The sequence below is a fragment of the Taudactylus pleione genome, unplaced genomic scaffold, assembly GCF_031769625.1.
Source record: "Taudactylus pleione unplaced genomic scaffold, aTauple2 ptg000019l, whole genome shotgun sequence".
Taxonomy (NCBI): domain Eukaryota; kingdom Metazoa; phylum Chordata; class Amphibia; order Anura; family Myobatrachidae; genus Taudactylus; species Taudactylus pleione.
The window spans coordinates 5,803,554-5,821,523 of record NW_028284421.1 but is presented as its reverse complement, the minus strand read 5'-3'; positions in this window follow the sequence as shown (position 1 = coordinate 5,821,523).

The following is a 17,970-nucleotide window of genomic DNA, read 5'->3' as shown; positions in this document are numbered from 1 at the left end:
CCACTTCACTAGGCAGGCGATACCGAGACTGTACAGAAACGTCAGAAAAAGTGTCCTCAGTGTCCTGAAAAATGCCGTTGTACACAATGTCCACTTAACCACGGACATGTGGACAAGTGGAACAGGGCAGACTAAGGACTATATGACTGTGACAGCCCACTGGGTAGATGTATCACCTTACGCAGCAACAGCAGCAGCGTCACCAGTAGCAGCATCTCAGAAACGCCAGCTCGTTACAAGGCAGGCTACGCTGTGTATCACCGGTTTCAGTAAGAGGCACACCGCCGACAACCTCTTAGAGAAACTGAGGGAAATCATCGCCCAGTGGCTTACCCCACTTAGACTCTCCTGGGGATTTGTGATATCTGACAACGCCACCAATATTGTGCGGGCATTACATCTGGGCAAATTCCAGCACGTCCCATGTTTTGCTCACACAATAAACTTGGTGGTGCAGAATTTTCTGAAAAGCGACAGGGGCGTGCAGGAGACGCTTTGGGTGGCCCGAAAAATTTCTGGCCACTTTCGCCATTCAGCGACTGCGTGCCGAAGACTGGAGCGCCAGCAAACACTCTTGAACCTGCCCCGCCATCACCTGAAGCAAGAGGTTGTGACGCGGTGGAACTCAACCCTCTATATGCTTCAGAGGATGGAGGAGCAGCAAAAGGCCATACAAGCCTATACATCCACCTATGACATAGGCAAAGGAGGGGGTATGCACCTGACTCAAGCGCAGTGGAGAATGATTTCCGTGTTGTGCAAGGTTCTTCAGCCCTTCGAACTTGCCACACGTGAAGTCAGTTCAGACACTGCCAGCTTGAGTCAGGTCATTCCCCTCATCAGGCTTTTGCAGAAGCAGCTGGAGAAAGTGAAGGAGGAGCTAAGACGGAGCGATTCCGCTCGGCATGTGGGACTTGTGGATGAAGCCCTTCATTCGCTTTGCCAGGATTCCAGGGTGGTCAATCTGTTGAAATCAGACCACTACATTTTGGCCACCGTGCTCGATCCTAGGTTTAAAGCCTATGTGGTGTCTCTCTTTCCGGCCGACACAAGCCTGCAGAGGTGCAAAGACCTGCTGGTGAACACACTGTCAGCTGAAGCGGAACGTGACACGTCAACGGCTCCTTCTTCATTTTCTCCCGCAACTGGGGCTGCCAGGAAAAAACTTAGGTATCCTAAGCAACCCGCTGGCGGTGATGCAGGGCAGGCAGGACCAAGTTTGGACATCTGGTCCGGACTGAAGGACCTGGCAACAATTTCTGACATGTCTACTGTCACTGCATATGATACTGTCACCATTGACAGAATGGTGGAGGATTACATCGGTGACAGCATCCAAGTAGGCATGTCAGACAGTCCATACCTGTACTGGCAGGAAAAAGAGGCAATTTGGAGGCCCCTGTACAAACTGGCTCTATTTTACCTGAGTTGCCCCCCCTCCAGTGTGTACTCCGAAAGAGTGTTTAGTGCAGCCGGGAACCTTGTCAGCGAAAGGCGTAGGAGGTTGCTTCCACAGAATGTGGAGAAGATGATGTTCATCAAAATGAATTATCAGCTCTTCCAGGGAGACCAGCCTCCAGAACGTACAGAGGGACCTGTGGTGGTGGATTCAAGTGGGGACGAGTTAATACTTTGTGAGGATGAGGATGTACACACTGAAGAGGGTGAGGAATCGGTGGATGAGGAGGATGAGGATGACATCTTGCCTCTGTTGAGCCAGTTTGTGCAGGGACACATTAATTGCCAGCTTGTTTTGTGGGGGCCCAAACGAACCAATCATTTCAGCCACAGTTGTGTGGCAGACCCTGGCGCTGAAATGATTGATTTGTTAAAGTGTGCATGTCCTGTTTATACAACATAAGGGTGGGTGGGAGGGCCCAAGGACAATTCCATCTTGCACCTCTTTTTTTCTTTGCATTATGTACAGTTTGGGGCCTAGTTTTTCTAACTGCCATCCTGTCTGCCACTGCAGTGTCACTCCTAGATGGGTCACGTGTTTGTGCCGCCCACTCGTGTCGCTTAGCATAGTCATCCAGCTACCTCGGTGCAACCTTTTGGACATAAAAACACTATTGTGAGGTGTGAGGTGTTCAGAATAGACTGGAAATGAGTGGAAATTAAGGTTATTGAGGTTAATAATAGCATAGGAGCAGAAAAACCTACAAATTCTGTGATTTTAGCTGTTTTTATGCTTTTTTTCAAAAAAATACAGATCCAAAACACAAAACCCAGAACCCAAAACACGGAAGGGTGGTTTTGGCAAAACCAATCCAGATCCAAAACACGAAGAAAGATCCAGATCCAAAACCAAAACACAAAACACGAAAAGTGGCCGGTGCACACCCCTAATATATATATATATATATATATATATATATATATATATATATATTATAAATTTTACATCCACTGCTTGTTAGTCACAAGGTAGAAACATTTAGCCTGCACACCATCAGATACAGATACTCAGCATGAGGTGGTCCATAGTCATACTGGGGAGTTAAAACTCTGAACCCAGTGAATTTCACTGGGTTCAGAGTTTTGACTCCCCAGTATGACTATTGACTACCTCATGCCGAGTATCTGATTTATTTTCTCTATCAGTGTTTTTTATGATGGCTTTTCACCTTGATATGGGACATAATTAAATGTTTTTGCTACTTTTCTAAATGGTGTGCTGGTTAAATTTTTCTACCTTGTGACTAACAAGCAGTGGATGGAGGATTTGCATTATATACATAGCCTGGCACCCGCTAAAATGAAACAGATGTAATGTGTGCGATCCAAGGAATATATATATATATGTATATATATATATATTAGGGGTGAGCGGGTTCGGATTTCTGAAATCCGAACCCCCCCGAGCCCCCCCGATCCGAGTCCGATCCGAGTCAGGCTCGACTTTTCCCGACTGACTCGGATCTGAAATCGAGGCAAAACGTCATCATCCCGCCTTCCGAGTCTTGCGGGTTTTGGATCCTATATAAGGTACCCGCGTCGGCGCCATTTTCTCACTCGGCTGTGGACAGTGAAGAGGGAGGGTGGGAGTTAGGGCTGTGTAGTGTAGTGTAGTGTAGTGTAGTGTAGTGCTGCTGTTGTCCACTACTTCAAAGTCCATAGGGGCTGGCTGTGTTGTGCTGTGCTGCTGTTGTTAATAGGGGCTGTGTCCACTACTTCAAAGTCCATAGGGGCTGGCTGGACTGTGTTGTGCAGTCAGTTCTCCATAGGGGCTGTGTCCACTCCAAAGTCCTGTGCAGTGTCCCAGTCCTAAAGGAGTGCTGTAGTGTTGTCCAGGGGGTGCTCTGTCCATCAGGGGTGCTCCCCCCAAGTGCTAAAAAAATAATATATTTTCTGTGTTTGTGAATTGTGTGCGCAGTAGCCGCACGTGCATCAACAAAGTAGTGCCAAGCGTGCGCCTGTGTCATAAGTAAAGGGCCGGCTGGCTTGACCGTTAAGGGTGCTGTAACCCCCGAAAGTACACTCCAGTCCAAACCAAAAAAAAAATTATTTTCTGTGTTTGTGAATTGTGTGCGCAGTAGCCGCACGTGCATCAACAAAGTAGTGCCAAGCGTGCGCCTGTGTCATAAGTAAAGGGCCGGCTGGCTTGACCGTTAAGGGTGCTGTAACCCCCGAAAGTACACTCCAGTCCAAACCAAAAAAAAAATTATTTTCTGTGTTTGTGAATTGTGTGCGCAGTAGCCGCACGTGCATCAACAAAGTAGTGCCAAGCGTGCACCTGTGTCATAAGTAAAGGGCCGGCTGGCTTGACCGTTAAGGGTGCTGTAACCCCCGAAAGTACACTCCAGTCCAAACCAAAAAAAAAATTATTTTCTGTGTTTGTGAATTGTGTGCGCAGTAGCCGCACGTGCATCAACAAAGTAGTGCCAAGCGTGCGCCTGTGTCATAAGTAAAGGGCCGGCTGGCTTGACCGTTAAAGGGTGCTGTAACCCCCAAAGTACACTCCAGTCCAAACCAAAAAAAAAATTATTTTCTGTGTTTGTGAATTGTGTGCGCAGTAGCCGCACGTGCATCAACAAAGTAGTGCCAAGCGTGCGCCTGTGTCATAAGTAAAGGGCCGGCTGGCTTGACCGTTAAGGGTGCTGTAACCCCCGAAAGTACACTCCAGTCCAAACCCAAAAAAAATTATTTTCTGTGTTTGTGAATTGTGTGCGCAGTAGCCGCACGTGCATCAACAAAGTAGTGCCAAGCGTGCGCCTGTGTCATAAGTAAAGGGCCGGCTGGCTTGACCGTTAAGGGTGCTGTAACCCCCGAAAGTACACTCCAGTCCAAACCAAAAAAAAAATTATTTTCTGTGTTTGTGAATTGTGTGCGCAGTAGCCGCACGTGCATCAACAAAGTAGTGCCAAGCGTGCACCTGTGTCATAAGTAAAGGGCCGGCTGGCTTGACCGTTAAGGGTGCTGTAACCCCCGAAAGTACACTCCAGTCCAAACCAAAAAAAAAATTATTTTCTGTGTTTGTGAATTGTGTGCGCAGTAGCCGCACGTGCATCAACAAAGTAGTGCCAAGCGTGCGCCTGTGTCATAAGTAAAGGGCCGGCTGGCTTGACCGTTAAAGGGTGCTGTAACCCCCAAAGTACACTCCAGTCCAAACCAAAAAAAAATTATTTTCTGTGTTTGTGAATTGTGTGCGCAGTAGCCGCACGTGCATCAACAAAGTAGTGCCAAGCGTGCGCCTGTGTCATAAGTAAAGGGCCGGCTGGCTTGACCGTTAAAGGGTGCTGTAACCCCCAAAGTACACTCCAGTCCAAACCAAAAAAAAAATTATTTTCTGTGTTTGTGAATTGTGTGCGCAGTAGCCGCACGTGCATCAACAAAGTAGTGCCAAGCGTGCGCCTGTGTCATAAGTAAAGGGCCGGCTGGCTTGACCGTTAAAGGGTGCTGTAACCCCCGAAAGTACACTCCAGTCCAAACCAAAAAAAAATTATTTTCTGTGTTTGTGAATTGTGTGCGCAGTAGCCGCACGTGCATCAACAAAGTAGTGCCAAGCGTGCGCCTGTGTCATAAGTAAAGGGCCGGCTGGCTTGACCGTTAAGGGTGCTGTAACCCCCGAAAGTACACTCCAGTCCAAACCAAAAAAAAAATTATTTTCTGTGTTTGTGAATTGTGTGCGCAGTAGCCGCACGTGCATCAACAAAGTAGTGCCAAGCGTGCGCCTGTGTCATAAGTAAAGGGCCAGCTGGCTTGACCGTTAAGGGTGCTGTAACCCCCGAAAGTACACTCCAGTCCAAACCAAAAAAAAAATTATTTTCTGTGTTTGTGAATTGTGTGCGCAGTAGCTGCACGTGCATCAACAAAGTAGTGCCAAGCGTGCACCTGTGTCATAAGTAAAGGGCCGGCTGGCTTGACCGTTAAGGGTGCTGTAACCCCCGAAAGTACACTCCAGTCCAAACCAAAAAAAAAATTATTTTCTGTGTTTGTGAATTGTGTGCGCAGTAGCCGCACGTGCATCAACAAAGTAGTGCCAAGCGTGCGCCTGTGTCATAAGTAAAGGGCCGGCTGGCTTGACCGTTAAAGGGTGCTGTAACCCCCAAAGTACACTCCAGTCCAAACCAAAAAAAAAATTATTTTCTGTGTTTGTGAATTGTGTGCGCAGTAGCCGCACGTGCATCAACAAAGTAGTGCCAAGCGTGCGCCTGTGTCATAAGTAAAGGGCCAGCTGGCTTGACCGTTAAAGGGTGCTGTAACCCCCGAAAGTACACTCCAGTCCAAACCAAAAAAAAATTATTTTCTGTGTTTGTGAATTGTGTGCGCAGTAGCCGCACGTGCATCAACAAAGTAGTGACAAGCGTGCGCCTGTGTCATAAGTAAAGGGCCGGCTGGCTTGACCATTAAGGGTGCTGTAACCCCCGAAAGTACACTCCAGTCCAAACCAAAAAAAAAATTATTTTCTGTGTTTGTGAATTGTGTGCGCAGTAGCCGCACGTGCATCAACAAAGTAGTGCCAAGCGTGCGCCTGTGTCATAAGTAAAGGGCCGGCTGGCTTGACCGTTAAAGGGTGCTGTAACCCCCGAAAGTACACTCCAGTCCAAACCAAAAAAAAATTATTTTCTGTGTTTGTGAATTGTGTGCGCAGTAGCCGCACGTGCATCAACAAAGTAGTGCCAAGCGTGCGCCTGTGTCATAAGTAAAGGGCCGGCTGGCTTGACCGTTAAAGGGTGCTGTAACCCACAAAGTACACTCCAGTCCAAACCAAAAAAAAAATTATTTTCTGTGTTTAGCCGCACGTATATATCAAATCGATATAACATAAATGGAGGACCAAACTTTCTCCGATAAAAATAAAATAGAGAAAGATCAAGAACCACTTCCTCCTAGTGCTGAAGCTGCTGCCACTAGTCATGACATAGACGATAACATGCCATCAACGTCGTCTGCCAAGGCCGATGCCCAATGTCATAGTAGAGGGCACATACAATCCCAAATGGCAAAGTTCAGGAAAATGACCTTGAAAAAGACATTTAAATCAGCTGAAGAGAAACGTAAACTTGCCAATATGCCATTTACGACACGGAGTGGCAAGGAACGGCTAAGGTCGATCCCTAGTATGTTCATGACTAGTGGTTCAGCTTCACATGACGATGGAAGCCCTCCTCCCACTAAAAAAATCAAAAGAGTTAAGCTGGCAAAAGCACAGCGAAGAACTGTGCTTTCTAAGAAGATATCACAAATCCCCAAGGAGAGTCCAAGTGTGGTGGTGGTTGCGATGCCTGACCTTCCCAGCACTGGACGGGAAGAGGTGGCTCTTTCCACCATTTGCACACCCCCTGCAAGTGCTGAAAGGAGCACCCACAGTCCACTTGCTGATATGCAAATTGAAGATGTCACTGTTGAAGTACAACAGGATGAGGATACTGGTGTAGCTGGCGCTGAGGAGGAAGTTGGCGAGGAGGATTCTGATGGTGATGTGGTTTGTTTAAATCAGGCTCCGGGGGAGACAGTTGTTGTCCGTGGGATGAAAAAGCCCATCACGGTCATGCCTGGGCAGAAGACCAAACATTCCACCTCTTTGGTCTGGCAATATTTCTATCCAAATCCGGACAACAACTGTCTTGCCATATGTACCATATGTAAAGGTGAAATAAGTAGGGGTAGGGACGTCAACCACCTAGGAACATCCTCCCTTATACGGCACCTGCAGCGCGTTCATAAAAAGTTACTGTCAAGTTCAGAAACTTTGGCTAAGACCGTAAGCAGTCCAGGGACACCTAAATCCCGTTGTCCTGTTGTATCCAAGCGCCTGCAAACCACACCGTCAACTCCCTCCTCGTCAATTTCCTCCTTAGTTAGGATCGGAAGTAGTCCTGCAGGCCATGTCACTGGCATGACTGACTCTCCTATCCGGGATTCCTCCGGAGGATCCTGCATTGCTACGCCTACTGCTGCCGCTGCTGCTGTTGCTGCTGCTGCTGGGAGTCGTTCATCATCCCAGAGAGGAAGTAGGAACACCACTACTTTTACTAAACAATTGACCCTCCAACAGTCCTTAGCGAGGAGGATGAAGTACGACAGCAGTCATCCTGAAGCAAAACGTATAACTGAGGCCTTGACTGCTATGTTGGTGTTAGACGTGCGTCCGGTATCCGCCATTAGTGCAGTGGGATTTAGACAATTGATGGAGGTAGTGTGTCCCCGGTTCCAAATCCCGTCTAGATTCCACTTCACTAGGCAGGCGATACCGAGACTGTACAGAAACGTCAGAAAAAGTGTCCTCAGTGTCCTGAAAAATGCCGTTGTACACAATGTCCACTTAACCACGGACATGTGGACAAGTGGAACAGGGCAGACTAAGGACTATATGACTGTGACAGCCCACTGGGTAGATGTATCACCTTACGCAGCAACAGCAGCAGCGTCACCAGTAGCAGCATCTCAGAAATGCCAGCTCGTTACAAGGCAGGCTACGCTGTGTATCACCGGTTTCAGTAAGAGGCACACCGCCGACAACCTCTTAGAGAAACTGAGGGAAATCATCGCCCAGTGGCTTACCCCACTTAGACTCTCCTGGGGATTTGTGATATCTGACAACGCCACCAATATTGTGCGGGCATTACATCTGGGCAAATTCCAGCACGTCCCATGTTTTGCTCACACAATAAACTTGGTGGTGCAGAATTTTCTGAAAAGCGACAGGGGCGTGCAGGAGACGCTTTGGGTGGCCCGAAAAATTTCTGGCCACTTTCGCCATTCAGCGACTGCGTGCCGAAGACTGGAGCGCCAGCAAACACTCTTGAACCTGCCCCGCCATCACCTGAAGCAAGAGGTTGTGACGCGGTGGAACTCAACCCTCTATATGCTTCAGAGGATGGAGGAGCAGCAAAAGGCCATACAAGCCTATACATCCACCTATGACATAGGCAAAGGAGGGGGTATGCACCTGACTCAAGCGCAGTGGAGAATGATTTCCGTGTTGTGCAAGGTTCTCCAGCCCTTCGAACTTGCCACACGTGAAGTCAGTTCAGACACTGCCAGCTTGAGTCAGGTCATTCCCCTCATCAGGCTTTTGCAGAAGCAGCTGGAGAAAGTGAAGGAGGAGCTAAGACGGAGCGATTCCGCTCGGCATGTGGGACTTGTGGATGAAGCCCTTCATTCGCTTTGCCAGGATTCCAGGGTGGTCAATCTGTTGAAATCAGACCACTACGTTTTGGCCACCGTGCTCGATCCTAGGTTTAAAGCCTATGTGGTGTCTCTCTTTCCGGCCGACACAAGCCTGCAGAGGTGCAAAGACCTGCTGGTGAACACACTGTCAGCTGAAGCGGAACGTGACACGTCAACGGCTCCTTCTTCATTTTCTCCTGCAACTGGGGCTGCCAGGAAAAAACTTAGGTATCCTAAGCAACCCGCTGGCGGTGATGCAGGGCAGGCAGGACCAAGTTTGGACATCTGGTCCGGACTGAAAGACCTGGCAACAATTTCTGACATGTCTACTGTCACTGCATATGATACTGTCACCATTGACAGAATGGTGGAGGATTACATCGGTGACAGCATCCAAGTAGGCATGGCAGACAGTCCATACCTGTACTGGCAGGAAAAAGAGGCAATTTGGAGGCCCCTGTACAAACTGGCTCTATTTTACCTGAGTTGCCCCCCCTCCAGTGTGTACTCCGAAAGAGTGTTTAGTGCAGCCGGGAACCTTGTCAGCGAAAGGCGTAGGAGGTTGCTTCCACAGAATGTGGAGAAGATGATGTTCATCAAAATGAATTATCAGCTCTTCCAGGGAGACCAGCCTCCAGAAGGTACAGAGGGACCTGTGGTGGTGGATTCAAGTGGGGACGAGTTAATACTTTGTGAGGATGAGGATGTACACACTGAAGAGGGTGAGGAATCGGTGGATGAGGAGGATGAGGATGACATCTTGCCTCCATAGAGCCAGTTTGTGCAGGGACACATTAATTGCCAGCTTGTTTTGTGGGGGCCCAAACGAACCAATCATTTCAGCCACAGTTGTGTGGCAGACCCTGGCGCTGAAATGATTGGTTTGTTAAAGTGTGCATGTCCTGTTTATACAACATAAGGGTGGGTGGGAGGGCCCAAGGACAATTCCATCTTGCACCTCTTTTTTTTCTTTGCATTATGTACAGTTTGGGGCCTAGTTTTTCAAACTGCCATCCTGTCTGCCACTGCAGTTTCACGCCTAGATGGGTCACGTGTTTGTGCCGCCCACTCGTGTCGCTTAGCATAGTCATCCAGCTACCTCGGTGCAACGTTTTGGACATAAAAACACTATTGTGAGGTGTGAGGTGTTCAGAATAGACTGGAAATGAGTGGAAATTAAGGTTATTGAGGTTAATAATAGCATAGGAGCAGAAAAACCTACAAATTCTGTGATTTTTGCTGTTTTTATGCTTTTTTTAAAAAAAATACAGATCCAAAACACAAAACCCAGAACCCAAAACACGGAAGGGTGGTTTTGGCAAAACCAATCCAGATCCAAAACACGAAGAAAGATCCAGATCCAAAACCAAAACACAAAACACGAAAAGTGGCCGGTGCACACCCCTAATATATATATATATATATATATATATATATATGATTTCCGAAAATCCGGCACTCGGTAAGGCTGGTGCAGCTGAGTGTGCTCGTGTGATTGTTAGCATGTAGTTATGAGGGTCCCGAACAAAAACAAGTCCCAACACGGCACTACTAGTACAAAGTTATTATATTTAAAGGTAATTAGTACATATCAATACTTGCATCACATCTTCAACATGATAAACGATGCATCCACAGCATGATGTGCAACGTGACGTTTCGGGATCAGCAGACCCCGTCCTCAAGCTGCTGTGGTCTGTAGGTAGCAAATGACTAATGAACGAGAAAAACATTAGTCATTTGCTACCTACAGACCACAGCAGCTTGAGGACGGGGTCTGCTGATCCCGAAACGTCACGTTGCACATCATGCTGTGGATGCATCGTTTATCATGTTGAAGATGTGATGCAAGTATTGATATGTACTAATTACCTTTAAATATAATAACTTTGTACTAGTAGTGCCGTGTTGGGACTTGTTTTTGTTCGGGACCCTCATAACTACATATATATATATATGTATATATATACACACACACACTACCGTTCAAAAGTTTGGGGTCACCCAGACTATTTCGTGTTGTGCTTGAAAACTGACTTTTATTTATCAAATGTGTTGCAAAATGAATAGAACATATAGTGAAGACATTGGCAGGTTAGAAATAATGATTTTTATTTGAAATAATAATTTTGTCCTTCAAACTTTGCTTTCATCAAAGAATGCTTCTTTTGCAGCAATTACAGCATTGCAGACCTTTGGCATTCTAGTTGTTAATTTGTTGAGGTAAACTGAAGTCATTTCACCCCACGCTCCTTGAAGCACCTTCCACAAATTGGATTGGTTTGATGGGCACTTCTTGCGTACTATACGGTCAAGCTGCTCCCACAACAGCACAATGGGGTTGAGATCTGGTGACTGCGCTGGCCACTCCATTACAGACAGAATACCAGCTGCCTGCTTCTTCCCTAAATAGTTCTTGCATAATTTGGAGGTGTGCTTTGGGTCATTGTCCTGCTGGAGGAGGAAATTGTCTCCAATCAAGCGCTGTCCATAGGGTATGGCATGGCGTTGCAAAATGGAATGATAGCCTTCCTTATTCAAAATCCCTTTGACCATGTACAAATCTTCCACTTTACCAGCACCAAAGCAGCCCAAGACCATCACATTACCTCCACCATGCTTCACAGATGGCGTCAGGCACTCTACCAACATCTTTTCACTTGTTCTGCGTCTTACAAATGTTCTTCTGTGTGATCCAAACACCTCAAACTTCGATTCGTCTGTCCATAACACTTTTTTCCAATCTTCCTCTGTCCATTGTCTATGTTCTTTTGCCCATATTAATCTTTTCCTTTTTATTGGCCAGTCTCAGACATGGCTTTTTCTTTGCCACTCTGCCTAGAAGGCCAGCATCCCGGAGTTGCTTCTTCACTGTAGACGTTGACACTGGCATTTTGTGGGTACCATTTAATGAAGCTGCCATTTGAGGATTTGTGAGGCATCTATTTCTCAAACTAGAGACTCTAATGTACTTGTCTTCTTGTACAGTTGTGCACCGGGGCCTCCCACTTCTTTTTCTTCTCTGGTTAGAGCCTGTTTGTGCTGTTCTCTGAAGGGAGTAGTACACACCGTTATAGGAAATGTTCAGTTTCTTGGCAATTTCTCGCATGGAGTAGCCTTCATTTCTAAGAACAAGAATAGACTGTCAAGTTTCGCATGAAAGTTCTCTTTTTCTGGCCATTTTGAGAGTATAATTGAACGCGCAAATATGATGCTCCAAATACCTTACTAGCTGAAAGGAAGGCCAATTTTATAGCTTCTCTAACCTGCAAACCTGTTTTCAGCTGTGCTAACATAATTGCAAAAGGGTTTTCAATGGTTTTCTAATCATCCATTAGTCTTCTAACGCGCTTAGCAAACACAGTGTACCATTAGAACACCGGAGTGATGGTTGCTGGAAATGGGCCTCTATACACCTATGTAGATATTTCTTTAAAAAACAGAAGTTCACAGGTAGTTTAGTCATATACCACATTAACAATGTATAGAGTGTATTTCTGATTAAGTTAATGTTATCTTCATTGAAAAAAACAGTGCTTTTCTTCAAAAATAAGGAAATTTGTAAGTGATCCCAAACTTTTGAACGGTAGTGTGTGTGTGTATATAATACAGTATATAATTAAAAAATATATTATATATATAATCAGCATGTTTAATTTTTGGATGTCTGAAACAATGGCAAATACTAGGGTAATATTTTAATGGGATAGGAAGGGCAGGTGCAAGATTCACATTTTGCTAAATACCCACACTGGGCCAACAATGGAACGGCAGGATCCAATTCACATTCTTTGTTTAGAGCTCACTTGTGGTGTGTATTCTCCATGTCGCCGAGTCTGGTGAGACCTTTGACGTCATCGAGTATGATGTAGCAGTGCCATGGTAGATCCGGTGTGGGTTATAAGTATTATGCCTGTATGCATTCTGCCGAATCTTGCACCTGTATATTATCTATTTATCTATCTTATGAGACTGCAGTCCTCTTTATTCCTGTGGAACAAATTTTTGCAGTCAAGGTTCACATATATTGTCTTTATTTAAAATCTAGTAATATGCATATTAAGTAATATGCAGATCACATATATTTTTTTTTTTCTTTATATTACATATTTTTTTGTTTTCATGTTCTACACTTTTACTTTACTTACTTTTTCAGGTATGCTTCTGTTAAAGCACTTTATTAATAAAAATTGTTGCATTCTATTACTAAACCATAGTTTGTATTTTTTTTTTTACATTTTTATAGAACAGGTGGTGTATGCTTCATACAATTTAATAGGGGAGGGAGAATGATATGGTTGAATACGGGTGGATAGCTATACTACATGATGCTGGCCACACCCCATGCACAGACCACACACACATATCAGTAGTCACACCCCCTGCGGCAGCACACAATAGGCCCTTCATGAATTTCAGCTCCAGGCCCATGGTGACCTTAATCTGGCACTGCCTGGACTTCCCTGGTAATTTATGATTGGTGGTGGCTCCAGAGGTGAGGCTGCAGTACAGTCCAATCTTAAAATAGGGGCGTCACACCTACTGCCAGTGAGTCCTAGCCAGTGATGTTGGGCAGTGTGTGAAATGACAGTTGGTGTGACTCCCCTATTTGAATTTTGTACTGTGCTGCAGCCCCACCTCTTACCAGGGAAGTCCAGGACCAGAGCATTGTGTCCCTCCTGGAGAGGGTCATGTTGGGAGGTATGTATTATAATTGCTCCCTATGGGGATTGATGTGTTTATTGATTATTTTGTATGAGTATATTTATTGATTAGTCTCTTATGTGTGAGCCGTATTGTGCCTACACTTAAGATTAGTATCACTTTGTTCGAGCTAATTAGGCTTATTGCATTCAGCGGGACAGTCCTGTTTTTCTGGGACAGTCCCGCTGTCCCACCCACGGGCTGCAGTGTCCCGCAGTGGGGGGGGACGTTGAGGGGAGCACAAACCTATGCAGAGCAGTGGACAAGCAGAGGTAGAACAGATGCCGTGCTGGGTACGCCCCCACAGTGACGTAAATGGGGAGTGCCGCAAGGCTCTGTTTCGTTTTCCTGATGCTCCACCCCTTTGGACACGTAGCACAAAATTTCCCTCTTTAGGAAACTTAAAAGTTGGGAGGTATGTTATTGTAGTAATATTGTTATTGTTTGTGCAACTGTTCTGTTTTGTATTCAGCTGCTATGTATGTATGGTTGCCATGGTGATGGGGTGTACAGTACTGAGCCACGCACGGTGACTGATGCCTGGACATTATGACGTCATTGGACGGGTGCCAGGTCTCGTTTCCGGCACAGCGGTCTCTCACTTGGTGGTGAACCTTTATAAGGCAAGACATTTATTGTAATCTTCCTGATGTAATCTATCCTGATGAAAGTGGTAAAACACTGAAATGTTGATCCCTAATCTGCTGGAGTTGTGAGTTATTATATGCTGAGTGCCGCACCTTCGCTCATTTTATGTGTGTTTATCTGCACCAGCGACAGATATCTTACAGTACTAAGAAAGACATCCTATCGAATGGAAAGAAGCCAAAAACAAAACATAACTGCCCATATTTCTCCTGCTACTTAGTTATGGGTAATGACATTTGATGCAGAGGGAGTTTGTTTTTACTTCCCAGTTTATAAGGGTGCCAGTATCTGAATATGCATTCTGCAGGTTCTGGAGGCCTGAGCGGAGACGTGTTCTCTATCCTGTCATCTGTATGCTGCTGAGACTCTCTATATAAATTGTGGGAAACTTGAAGACTGCTGGCAAGATATTCTATGCTATCAACTTTCGTGCTAATCTGCAATAATGTACAACTACGCAAATTCGTTAATCCTCCTGAACAAGTGTTGATTAAATAAACTATTCCAGCAGCAAAAATAATGATGTCTCAAATCAAATGCAGATGGCAAATATTCCTGAGAGTAAAAAGGTAAACACTGATTTAAATAAAATATATTACAATTATTTCATATTATATGTACGGCTGCAAGCAGTGGTGATTACTAGAGGTATATAAACTTGTTAATATTTTTTTTAAATCGAGACTAAATTTCTAAGGCACCAAAGTAGGGATTCTTTTTCTCTCTAATAAGGGGCCCATTTATTATACCTGTAGGCGCCGCAATCCTCCTTTCGCTACTGCTGTCTTGGCAATGCAGTAAATGAAGCCTTACCACTCCTGGTGATATTTTAATTATGAATGATTTCTTTATGTCTTTTTCCATAAGTGGCTATAGAAGATCAGTATTAATGCCACAGATTAATAAATAGAGGCCAAAGGCTTGTTTGTGCTGCATGTTCCAAATCTCAGTAAACTTTACTTTAAGCATAACGAGTTATACACAGTTTAACTATTAATAAAACTTACTTTAAGAACTACCAAACCTAATGAAACGTTTACTATTATTCTCAAATAGCATAATTATTTCAAGAATTACTAGGCATGTGTTTCCACTGGCACATTATTCTATGGTTGATGTACAATTTACTGCAGCAAATCAAATCCTACTCATCTATGAACTGTGGGCCTGATTCAGCAAGGATCATAACTGTGATTGCAATAGCGATTATGCACGCAGACTCGCTGCGATAATATGCCAATCCATTGCGATCGCTATTCCGTCGCAGCACCACATAAGGACGCCCACTTTACCTTACAGACATCCGTAATGTTTAGCAAGACTGCGAAACCATCGGTACAATCACAGCCTCACGCACACTTGCACAAGCTCTGACCTTACTCAGGAATTGCTAACCTCGTCACACGCTATGAGTACTCAAGCTGCGTATGGCATCGCAGTGTCTAATTAATGCACGCCCATGCAACGATGTTCAAACGCACTGGCACGCCTGCGTTTCGCCAACCCACCCCCTCCCGTCACCTCCCCCAAATGGCACTTCCTGTCAATCACTCTGCGACGGGTCTGCGTAGTCACTGCAATCGCAATCCCGATTGCAGTGGCTGGTTCGCGCATGCACACTGAGATGCATACGCATGTGCAGAACGCAAGAATCGGCTGATAGCATGCATAATCGCAGTTGCGAGCCTTGCTTAATCAGGCCTTGTGTGCAGAATGACATGGCTGTATGTTGTACAGAACATTAGTAATAAACTAAATTGAAACTACCCACATTAATAATATCCAGATACATGTAAACAGGACATTTTTCAAAAACTACGTTTAGATAAAAAGTCTGCACACACATTATTAATTGTGGAAGGTTGGATATTAATGCTTTCTAAATATTATAAAATAATACATTTGTTTAGCTTGTGTAGTGTGTAGATCTTATAAATAATTTTTGTGTGTTTTAACAATTTTGTTGCCATCTAACTTGAGAGAAGCCAGAAAGGCATGATAAGGTGTGATAATGAGCAGGTTTTTCACCCTGAGCATTGCATGTGGCAATGTATTTTTTCTTGAAACCCTCCTTCTGACACTAGAGCTGTCTACATTTGTTTATTCACTAGCCATGAAATAAACAAATGGAGATTCTGTTAGGTGCTAATCTTCTTGTGTAAAGCATTCTTTTAACAGTATTTAGCATATTCATTAACTTGTTTCTGATAAGCGATCTCTAGCAGAGATCTTTATCAATTCTGTTTCACGGTAGGGGTTCTCAGCAGTATCTTGTCACCTTTCCCAAGGCTTCCTGGATGGAGGTGTGGAAGTCTGTGAAGCTGTGTTAGACTTTACTGGGCACAGCAAGTACAAGAATTCTCAACACCTAGACTTGTGTGATTCATGCTTGTCTAACAAGTCAGATCTTATAGGACACACAAGATTTGTGGGCTACATTTTTACACACCATATCAGTCTTATGAGAGCAAATACTGTAGGATGTCATCATGTTATGTTAAATAGCTGCAAAATTCTAAATAGGTCCGCTCTGGCTTTTTATTTTCATAAACACTCCCATTCTGTGATTAATGTGACTAATTCAGTAGTTAATCTACCTAATTATGTCAACCCTCCTGTGGCCAGTATCACATCAATGACAAGAGATCTAGATGTATAAATATTCATTAGACCAACACTTTACAGTAAGTCATCACAGTCCTGTGTTTGCTCAATGTTACTACTATAAAGGGTTTGCAACCTCACCCTCATTGAATGCATTAATAAGGAAAACCTCCGCAATACATCTACAGTGTATAAGAGATTCCTGCATATCTCTGTTAATTGCAATATAAAATAAATGGCTTATATCATAAGGGGCCTGTTTATCAAGCCTTTTGGAGCCCATTAAGACAGACATAGAGGAGAAGAAAAGAACCCTGCTCACATGCTTACAATCTATAGGGGCAAGCTCTTTCCTATGGAATAAGCATTTGAAGTGCGAAGATGTATGCATTCAGTTGACTGTGGTCTCACGGTGCCCATGCATAACCAAATATAGTGCATGTGCTGTAAAACAGCCGGGACAGAACTCAGCAGTATAACCTTTCCCTGCTGTTATCAGTGGTGAAAGTAAAGCTTTTATTATACATGCTGGGATAACTGCTCCAGTGTTGTCCCAGCATGAGTATAATGATAAATGAAAGCAAAACTAGTTCCTAAATTACTAAAGGTTACCTAGCGTACCCACCATTGAAGTCCACCATTGAAGGCAATGGTGGGAACCCCTCATTGGCTGAGAGAGGCAGAGGCTCTCCTCTCTCAGCCAATGAACGCTCAGCAAATGAATTTCTAGGGGACTGCAACGGCTGAGCCCTCATTCATGAGGTACCATCCTTAGAGGAAGGTACATGTTTGTGGGCTCTGTTTTTCAAAATTTTTTGTTTTCTGAAGATGGTGGATGCCTATATGGACAGAAGGGGACATGACATGGGTAGGTGAGTATGGATTTTTTTTTATACAGGTTATGTGGATGCTACATGGAGAAGAGGACGTGAATGGCAACAGGAATTGTAGTTGTGTAGTTGAGTAATGAGTAAATGAGCAAGTGCATGTGAAATAAAATAATAAAACCTTCCGTATCTAGATCTGCTGTAAAAGACAATATTATTTCATCTATTTTTTACACAATCAACCCAGCATACACCACCCAGGGATGCCGGGTATAGCCCAGAGCTATCACCCCAGGCCTGGGGTGCCCTGGAGAATGGCACCCCAAGGAATTCCAGCCTGTGCTGAGTAGCGGTCAGGTGATGAATGCTTGGACTGGAGGACCCGGTGAAAGGATCCCATGGCTGTGGCATTACACCCCCGCTAGAAAGAATCTGGTGCTGGTTGATGAAAATACAGCGGACCCTACGTTTTCTTTCCCATGTATTTTCACAACTAGGGCTGGCTCGGAAAAGCCCGGTGCTGGTTGTGCTTTTAGTGGGATACCCCACGTCATTTTTATTTTTTTATTTT